This window comes from Lactuca virosa, chromosome 3 (assembly GCF_052849685.1).
Source record: "Lactuca virosa cultivar CGN04683 chromosome 3, Lactuca_virosa_CGN04683_v6, whole genome shotgun sequence".
In the NCBI taxonomy this organism is placed as follows: domain Eukaryota; kingdom Viridiplantae; phylum Streptophyta; class Magnoliopsida; order Asterales; family Asteraceae; genus Lactuca; species Lactuca virosa.
Window position 1 is genome coordinate 117,361,036 of NC_136428.1, and position 11,445 is coordinate 117,372,480.

Here is an 11,445-nt window from a genome sequence, read left to right on the forward strand (position 1 = left end):
CGCCTCAACCCAACCCCCAATCAAACAAACATATGCACATAAATATCATACGCTAGCTCATTTCATATAACGGTCAAACCGATCTAACAGATCACCAATCGTAGCAACATCCCAATAACCGGGATACAGACCTAACCGATCACTAACATAGCATCATCCTATAACCAGGACAATCATGTGCACATAGACATCATATAACACTAGCATGTATATATATAACAGTCAAACCGATCTAACATATCACAAAGCATAGCAACAATCCTATAACCAGGATATCGACCTAACAGGTCACTAACATAGCATCATCCTATATACCAGGATCCCGACCCCACCGGGTCACTAAAGCATAGAATATCACCATCCCAACTACTAGGATATAAATCAGTAAGCATAACATGCAATAATCCGAATACAATCCATAAAGGGTCGGCCTTGGTGCCTTAGACCCCATTAATATAGTGAGGAGAACTCACCTGGCACTGCTGAAATCCCGCGGATAAAACTCCAGCTACTGGTTGACAGCTTCCCGAACTGTCAACATCAAACAACACCCAATTAATAATTGGGTTCCAAGCCCAAGGTCCAACTCACAGTACAAAACCCAATAGTCAAGTAATGGGCTAAAGCCCAACACATGGCCCAATTTTCCAAATTGGGCCCAACCCTTCACATGGGCCTTACCCCTTAGGCCCAACCATCCCTCCTGGTCCAAACACTTGGCATACTAATGGCCCAATCTCTCATAACCATAAAGGTCCAGTTATGGCCTATCTATGGCCCAATTTTCCAAATTGGGCCCCAGTCCTCACATGGGCCTTATCCTAAATCCCATCTAATTATTTTGGTCCATTAGCTTGTTCTTGGATAGCCCATCAATAGTCCAATCACTAAAGCCCAATAGGAAGGCCCAAGTGAAAATAGGGCTTTCACATGAAATGATGATTAGGGTTAAGTGTTTCTTACTTAACCCATTAAGGACTTAATCCATTAAGGACATAACCCATTAAGTCCATTATTGCCATAAGTTAGTTTGCCAATGATTATTAGTTAATATCTCAAGTTATTAAATAATCTCGTGTGTCCCGGTAAATTCTCAAAATTAAGGTTTTAAGCCATTAAGATTTTCCAAACCCACATTAGGGTTTCCTACCCAATACTAGCCCATTAGTTAACCGGTTGGGCTTTTAGGTCACTTTGGGCCTCATTGGGCCCATTAAGATTTTATTAAGTCAATTAGGGTTTTATTGGGCCCCATTAAGCCTACTAGAGTTTCATTAAGCCCATTAGGGTTTCAAGCATCCCAACGAATCAATACCACAATGCAAAGCACACCGCCACCCGACACGGCGGCCGGTGGCGGCAGGAGACGGCAGCCACCACCTCACGGTGGTGGTTAGGGTTTTCTTTTCCATTATTTCACTTTGGTTACAAATTACAATATTACCCTCTTAACACACACAACCAATAAAACACATACTAATTACACACACATAACCGCACTGTGGCGGCAGGCGGTGGTCGGAGGTGGCAGCCACCACCTCATGGTGGTGGTGGCCCACTATTGATTCCAAAATTACACCACCCACATATACACACCTAAATACTTAGCAATACACACACACACACACAGCCACCTCACGGTGGCTGGTGGCGACGAAACCACGGCAGCAAGCGGCTGTCGGCGGCGGATGGCGTTGAACGAAACAGTACTAGCAGCAACCGAGGCGTCTAGAGGCGATAACAACTGCAACGACTAGGGTTGGCCATTAGTCGCCAAAGAACGGATGGTGGCGGCAGCGAATGCATTTCCCACCGTTCCAGCGCAACAGGGGCAGCAGCCTCGGTGGTTTACGACCCACCATCGTTTCTTGTCCCCGGCAGACGGCTGGATGGTCGTCAGGTTGCGAATGAATGATTGAATGGCGGTCTTCCAAGCGAAATACGGCAACACGCACCCAACTTCATTCCCCGGTGCTAGGATGGACACGAGGTGGTTGCTCCGGTAGTTTGGGGCTCCAACTGTGGTGATGTGCGACTCGGTGGAGGAAGGTAGTGGCGCCGGAAGTTGAGAGAGCAATGGTGGCGGCTGAATGCCTCATTAGGTTTAGGGTTAGGGTGTGGACGGGAAGTAAAGGGTTATATACCCGGATCCTTAAACTAGTTCCCATATTAACACATTTAGTCCCTCTCTTCCTTTTTCTTTCAAAACAAACCCTAATTTACCATTTACACCCTTGATTTCAATAATCCTTTTCATTACAAGTCCAACATTTACAAAACAACCCCTTTCTCTATAAATTATTCTCAATTAAGATCCGTAAATTACCATTAACCCCTCCTTCTGAAAATCCTTACAATTCAAGTCCAAAATGTTATCAATCAGCCCTTGACTTATGAAAATATTTACAAATTAAGTCCCACAATCACACTTTAACCCCTAGAGATATAAATCTTGTCATTTGGCTTCCCGAACCAACTCCCAACTAATTATTATTTGGTTTTGGACAATACTAATAATAAAATCATAATAAAATTACTTCTTGGGGTTCCGGGTTTATCATTAATTATCCCGTTTTAAACAGGATGTTACAACTCTCCCCCACTTAAATTTGATTTCGTCCTCGAAATCGTTTCTTGTCATCCCTTACACGTCAAAAAACTTGATCTACAATCCCAAGCATAACCCTAGCCTTTCCAAGGCAACCGTAACCAACCCTCGCAGGGTTCTAAAACCTGAAAATAAATGAATCTCTTGTAATATGATCACCTTTACTTGATTCGACTGAAGTCTCGAGATGGTCTGGCTTCCTAACAGACCGTCCACACTGGATCATTGCCGAGTTCATTGCACTTATCTCCCAACTAGCTACTCAACTGCTAAAACCCTGGAGGTTCCCACCCGAAAACAGAATCACACTCCCACACTGCTACCTGTAATTCTCTTTTGACAAGAGATTAGGTACTCCCTCAAGAGAAATTCGTCTTGATAACCAATCCCTAGTGATATAATAAACAACGAGATATAAACTGGGAGATGAACCCTTTCTAGATCAACAAAACAACGTTTCCTTTCGTTCTCGAAACACATACATATAATCATCGGCTCATAAGCGCAAACACTCATACCTGGCCCAATCAGCCTCAGGCTGGAATTCCAGGTATGCCTACGACGGGTCCAGTCATCCCTAGGATGGAATACCCTCGTATCACACACACGTTTGGTCCAATCAACCCTCGGGTTGGAATACTAAACACGTCAGATCCACTCAATCGTAGGGTCCGGTCATCCTCATGATGGAATACTCTAGATTGGAATATCACTATATACATAACTCGGGTCTAACCCATAACTTGAAATCCAAGGACCTATCCTTGCATCTCATCCAAAAATCATTTGATTCGCCACAACCGAGTGACACTCATCTGAAATACCGGGTTCCGGCCCGGTAGTAGAGCTAGAGGACTCCTACATAGTTGCCTCACACGACTTTCGAGCGAAATCCTTCCCTGGAACTAATTGCCACTAGTTATCATGCAACTGCGACTCTAACAACCTCTTGATCCAACCGATCAGATCCATGCGTCAAATCCTGACGTCATCAAATCCAAGGCTAAAAGCGATTTGCTACATGACCAATGGTAGTCTTACATCACAAGCAACCTTAAGCAATCCATTTCTTCCTTGGTCTCATAACTATAGTGACGTTCCTGCAGTCTTATCACTGGCTTAACCTGGTCTAATCCCTCTTTGGAACCCTTAAACCCATCCGTGGATTTCCATATCCTCACTGCCACACCCAAACTGGTGGTTACTACAGTCCCTTCCGCGTCCTAACAACGCGCCCATGCTATCTACTAACCTAGTGAACACTGCGGCTACACCCACAGACTTACATCACTCCTCATACTACCTAATCGCTAGTGAATGCTATGGCTACCCCCGTAGTCTTACAACACTCTCCATACTGGTCGAACACGCACTCGACCTAACACACAACTGAATGTAACTCATGGCTAGAATCCCAACCTGATTCCCTAAATTCTGCTATCGAGCATCGAAAAGACGCGATTTACATGTCGGGGAGTTTTATTGGACTCCCACTCACACAACCCTCAAACCTGAACAGCCACTTGGGTTGTCTTCCTTCTTGACAACGATGCAAAACTTATCCCATTTTCAAAACCGATCCGGATTCTGCATTCCGGGACGATTCTCCCTTACTTAGATTCAACTAAGTCTTCACAATACATGAAAATTTTAGAATTCCCAAGCCTTCTCACTTTCCAACGATTGATCTGATGACAACAAGACCTTTCCAGTTAGTACTCCTTTACTAGCCAACCACAAGTGATCACACACTTCTAAGAACTAGCTGAACACTTCTTGAATTCCAGTGAAACCGACAATCCCTAATGCTCGAATGATCCCACACTCAAATCCTGAAGTCAAAAAGGTAGTTGCTCCAACTAACATCTCAGCCACAAGTTACTTCCATTGGCGCTTTCCTTCGCCAATCAATAACGCTTACTAAAACCATAGAATTCTGACAATGTTGAATAACCATCCTGTGGGACCCTGTCCGCAGACCTCCCACATAATACCCTTCTTCCCAAAGTGTTCCAACAATCCTCCCGCTCCCAGCTCTAAAAAATCATATCATTCAGGGCCTCGCACCCTGACTCACTCACCAGCTCAGTCATCCATAGCTGAACTGCAAAAAACCTTTGTCCCAAACCGGGCTACAACTACTCCCAAGACATAGTCTACAATCCCAAAAGTGAAATAGATCGCACAATCAATCCTTACCGCCCGATACGAGAGATCCAAGGCAAACCGGACCTCACAACACACTTATGCCACATTGACCCACCTGCGCTCATCAGCGCTGAACTAATGTCGCCAATCCCGGCGACCAACTGATCCGAGCTGGAACACAACCTGATCCTAGGGTCACAAGCCTGCTTAATCCTTCGAGCTCGTAAACTGAAAGGGCACAATCCTTGCCCTAGAAAACGACATTCCAATCCTATCAATAAACCATTTTTAATTCCAGTTGCATAACTCCAGCTGAACACAATCATTACTCCTTTCCGGAGTCCCCGCGACTCACATCCGGCCTCGAGCAAAACCCTCGAGCCTCAAATCTAGAAACTAAGGTGTTATCCTCTCCCGCTCACCCGCAGAAATATAACGAGTACAAATCGTCTTCCTGATCCCAGATAATTGTAGCCCTTTGCTCATCAGAATATGTCCCAGTAACAAGTCCCGCTACTGAAAAACTCGACCAGCTCCTCCCCCTGCCGTCGTTACAGCTGTTGAAGCTGTTACGGCAGCCGTCTCAACAATGGCTACATAGCGCTCATCAAGGTATTCAACCATGGCGGTCTTGATAGACCCAAACATCTTCGGAATCTGACCCCGGACAATTCTCGATCACCTCCTCCCGGATGATCTCACCGACACGATCCACTGACAATGCTGGCCTATCCTGGCTGCCAGCTCCCGATCCTAACTCGAATCCGCTCTCAAGACGTCTCGTAACCACCATTCTGGTAACACACCAGAAAGGTCTCTGATAACCCATATAATGACAAAGAGCCAATTGTTGGATTAATGTCTAAGTCCATAACTATATTTGGTATGTACTTGATCCGACCCGGCATGGTCCAATTGGGTTGCACTTCACCGACACAATTTATATGGATAGTCTTTTGAGAATAGTATATTTATGATTTATATTAATATATTATAAGTTCTAATATATTAATATGGAATCATATTATTTAATTAGTATTGATCAAGAATTAATTTAGAATTAATTAAGTGATCAAAAAGAACTAATTAAATATGGACTCTTATATATATGGAATGGGCCAAGTTCATTTAGGTTGGGCTAAGCTTTCATGGATGGTCCATGGAGCTTTTAACCCATGGATCCTATGTAAATGAAAGGTCATGGGTATTAGGGTTTACATGGATGTAACCCTAATCCTCCATAATATATAAAGGGGTCCTTGGCTCACAAAATTGAAACAAGTGTGTGAAAATAAGAGTGGGCCGATTTTAGTGTGCATACATATTCTCTCAAGTTCTTCCAAGGTGTTTTGGTGATTTGTGATTCCATTTGAGGCTTCCACACTATTGGGGCTAAGCTCTTAAACCTTGAAGACATCAAGCTACATCAAAAGGTATGTCATCTAACTAGAACTTTGTAGTATAGGTGCTTCATAATATGCTAGTTAGGATGAAACCTTAGAATAGTTAATATTTGCATGTATAATAGAGAAAACATAGATCCAAGGTTTATAGGGTTGCATGTACACCATAGGAGTGTTAGAATGCTTAAAACCCAACAGTGGTATCAGAGCCATGGGTTGTTTTCTGTTATATTGATGCAAATGTTTTATTTTCAAAGTTGGAAAAAAAAGAAAAAAAAACATGACGTTTGTCAAATTTTAAGGTGCTAATCCATGAAATTACACTTTGCACTTTGGTTAAGCTGTTAGTGGAGCGTGTGTGGTTAACCGGCACACTAACCTGGACTTAACAAGGTAGGCAAAGGGTAACTTAATGTTTATCATAGTATCGTTGGAGCGTGTGTGGTTAACCGGCACATCGATTGAGGGGTAAATATTAAGGGTACCAAGTATATTTGCATGGTTACTTCACACCTTGTTTTATGATCCTCGGCATCCCAGTCACAAAACCTGAAGGGCACACTCGAGATTGAAACATGCCATTGAAAAGTTCAATGAATCTCAAAAGAATCTAGGAGTTTCAAAACCAATTAAAACCTAATAATACATTTCGTTTATCTTGGTGGAAATTGGTGAATCGTCATTCACTTACCTTCAAATATTTTATAGCTTGGATTACGGCATCCCTCTTCCAAGTTATAAAATAGTTTGTTGGGTCCTAGCCTTAATATATCATATTGGGTGTTATATTAAGGACTTAAATCAACTTTACGTGAATTTCTCCCATTGTTGATGTCTGGTTTAGACAACAATGATCTTCCTAAACCAAGCTTTCCTAATGAATATGACTTCCTGAGTTTGGCTCATGGAAGTCATACTTCTCTTCCTCCACCTCCTCCAATTATTCTCCCTAACCCACAAGTTCAAGGTCACTCAAGCCCTAATGGCAAGCAAGGTATATGTGTGATCACATCTTAGAGATGAAGTCACATATTGACAAGCCGGGAGAGTTGGGTGTCAAAGTCTTGAGAAATTTGGATGCTCAATCACTTTCTAAGTCACATAGTGAGTTCCTTTGGGACTACTATGAAACAGACTATGACATGAACCTTAATGATCATATCTATTTGCTTGGTGCTGCTGAATCAGCAATGATTTGGAACGATAGTAAAGCAAATTTGATTAGAAGATCAACTTCCCAAAAACTTTATGGACAGTGACAATTGTGACACTGGAAATCCAGAAAAAGCATTCTCTTCCCAATGGAAAGGGATTGGTCATAGTCAACCTGGTTGACCAAATGGTAAAGAGAAAGGCTAAGTCAGAGATAGTCCCATTACCAAAGGGTTCATATGTTTATTTTGCCAAAGGAAGGGGCGTTGATTGCAAAGCCGCCAAATTTACCTAAGGATGTTAAAGTCAATAAGTTTGACTCTACATCAGGTAGAGCCCATTATCTAACTCTGTTAAGTTCTATTCTGAGATCCTCATTACATGATGTGACTGGGTCACATGTTGATGTTTTAAGAATCAAAGAATAGAGAGAAATCTTAAAGGAAGTATATGTTGATTCTGATCGCGAAGGTGGATTTCGATCGCATCAGAATTTTGAGCAGTTGCTTAAGAAGTTATGATATATTGCTAAGGAATAGATAACAACAATTTTCCATGTGGATTGTAAGGATAAGTTTTTCCGCAAAGTTTTAAAATAAAAGAAAATTGTTTAATTTTATTTATTTGAAGTATCCTTACAATGACATTTGTGGAAAATTGTTGCTTATATGATTCCACTGACAGCAATATTGGAAAATGGATTTGATTCTTTCATTTGTGGTAGTGTCTAAATTTACCAAATCAGGAAAGTTCCTCATCGCCCAAGTTTCAATTGGACCGAAACTTGGAATCATGCAAGTTGAATAGTATGATGAATGAGAACTTTCAAGCATTGGAAAATCAAGACTAATTACTTGTTCACATGGATGTGTGAGTCAAGTGAAGGACTAAAGGGATCGAGTACACATTCTTGTGCACTGGTCATGTCCACCACAAAGCTCGTTAAGACTATTTGATTTACTAAAGTTTAGTAAATATGGTTATACTTACAAGTTTAAGTATAATTCTGAAACATTGGAAAAGTCTCAATGTATGGCAGAATGAATGGGAATAATCAAATTAGGCAGAAAGATAAAAGTTTCTCAAATCTGAAAAGATGGGAGAGTACTTTAGTATCATGTTTGTGATCATCTTAATGATTTAGAAAAGTCTCAATGTATGGCAGAATGAATGGGAATAATCAAATTAGGCAGAAAGATAAAAGTTTCTCAAATCTGAAAAGATGGGAGAGTACTTTAGTATCATGTTTGTGATCATCTTAATGATTTAGAAATCATATCACAATTAGTCCTCTAAAGGTCATCTTAGTGCATTCTTATGACTAAGAAGAGGAGTCATGAATTATTGAAATGGTTAGATCAGGAAGATGAGTCATACTTCGTTCCAAAACAATTCTTAGAGTCATACTCCAAGATTGTAACTTGAGTGACATATCTTAAAGAAAGGTTTAAAACACTTGTCAAATGTAAGAGTAAAAGTGTCCTACTCTTGTACATTTGAAATTGGTAAGTTGTAATGTTTTGGATAAAACAAAGACCAACTAAGGCCAATTGTGTGAAGTGTTTGTCTTGATAAAGAATCTGCACTATCTCTTGAATATTTGGCAAGATAGTCTTATATGTCAAGAGGATAGTGGGAGTCTTAAAGATCCTAAAAATAATTTCAAGAACTAATCAAGAATAAAACCTGAGGTTCTTCACTAGCACACGACTTGAGGTTTATAACCTATCGTGTTGACATATTCTGTGCTCATTCCAGTTAAAGTTGGCTTTGCATAGGAGTTCTGAAAGTTCTCAATTGGTTGCATAACAACTTGGAAGCAATGACAGGCCCTGTACTGCCAGGTGGCAAGAAGTTAAGATTGCATAAGTTCAGTCCATATGAGTTTGGATTTGTCATTATCCTTGTCTTGTGACTATGGTTTTGACGATTCACATGGATAAGAACACATACACCATAAAATCTAAGGGTCATAAGGTTTCTCTCCGATTCATGAAAATGATGGTGAGGAAACACTTCCACCAAGTAGATTTGAAGCAGATGGCAAAAGGTCTAAACAATTGAGACTATGATTACGACATCCCTTTTCATAGTTCTGAAATTGTTTAGACACACATGCATGCTATCTAAGGAAAGGTGTATGATTTTGATAAAGTTTTATCAAAGCATCTCGTATCAGAAATCTGAACTTTGGTAAGAAAGTCAATAAAGTATTGATTTCTAGAAGTCCAGCTGATTTCTGAGTACATGTCAAAGCTAGTGGGAGCATAAGTGTTATGCTAATAATCATCATGTTAGTGGGAGCATGATAATTATTGTTAGTGTTGCAAGTTAGCAATGTTAATTATAGAAAACAAAAGTTTCAATTCGTGAGGCTGCAGGGATTGAAAAAGTTGTTTTGCTATAATTAAGGGAGAGGATATACTTCATTTCAGTTCTAAAGGCTTAGATTGAGACCTTAATCATCTTTAGTCAAGAATATATATATATGAATTTCATGTTGGATTGGTTCAACTTAAGGAAATTCTATATATTGCGTTCTCAAAATTCGATTATGATTACGGCATCCCTCTTCATAGTCAAATTTTGAAAACATGGCAAATAAAAATATTGTAGCAAAAGACTGGTCTAGAATCATGTCTTTATGTGAGACATCATGAATCGTGTACCATTTGCTTTGGGTACAGGATCGATTGCATGTGCTATAATATTTGGCTTAGATTGAGACCTTAATCATCTTTAGTCAAGAATATATATATGAATTTCATGTTGGATTGGTTCAACTTAAGGAAATTCTATATATTGCGTTCTCAAAATTCGATTATGATTACGGCATCCCTCTTCATAGTCAAAATTTTGAAAACATGGCAAATAAAAATATTGTAGCAAAAGACTGGTCTAGAATCATGTCTTTATGTAAGACATCATGAATCGTGTACCATTTGCTTTGGGTACAGGATCGATTGCATGTGCTATAATATTTGTCATTTCTAAATTTTTCCAAATGCCCAGAGGCATTAAGAAGGGAAAAGGTCTAGAATTGGATATGACTAAAATGATTAAGCAATTGTCGAGGACAATCTGAGGTTTACCAAAGATTGGTTGCTCAAGGACAGTTGGAAGTATAGTGCTAATTTTGGAAGGACCATATTGACATATTCTGAAAAGAGGCATCTTTTGTTCAGAAGTGATAGTCAAAATGAGAATATGGAGTTGTCTCCATAGGTGGAAGTTATCTGTGTAAGATTAGAAAACTTAATGCAAGAAGCATGTCCAAAGCAATGTACTTTGAATATGAGACGTAGTTTCCATGGAGTTGAACTCCATTGGAATACCTTATAATGACTGTTGACAAGTCTTTGTGACTTTGTACATATTCATTACAGGAGGGTCAGTGCATATAAGTTTAAAATCTAAACAGATTTCGATAAATGATAGGAATTTGAAATTCTCACATTTTTCGATAAGGATTTGGGAGTGTGAAATTAGAATCATTGAAATTATGTTCAATTGGTTTATTTCACAAAGTAAGGATCATAGACAAACATAGAGTGCATACTTGGTGTATGGCAAAGCTATTGTTTAAGAAAAACATAGTGTACATGCTTGGAGCATGGGACAACTAGTGTTTTTAATTCAAGTATAAAGTTGATAAAACCGAAACAATGAATAATGAGTAATCAGTATGGTGATAAATAAAAGTGTTTATTTATATTCATAGGGTTTGATACCATATTTGATTCATTTATTCTTGTGTTTCACTTTGCATGTTTTGACTTCCAGAATAACTAAGTCGCTCTTCCTGAATGATTAAATTATTCAAACCATCCACAGTCGGTCATATGTTGGAAGTAGATATGAATCAAGACTGTCATGGGTTGGTTTGTAGAGGTCCAAGTTGGTGGACAAAGTGGTGCTACAACACTCATGAGTGCTCATAAGTTCTGAGTATTGGATTCAACCCGCGCTCATTTGAATCACTTCATGGATTTTATCACGAGTGATCATGAGACGATAATATCTTATATTCTTCAAACCTAGAGATATGAGTTGTTACTATGAGTTGGTTATACATTGATTGCACGGAAACGCATTTGGTAACTCGATGTTATAAAACGTGCCTTTGTGTATGAT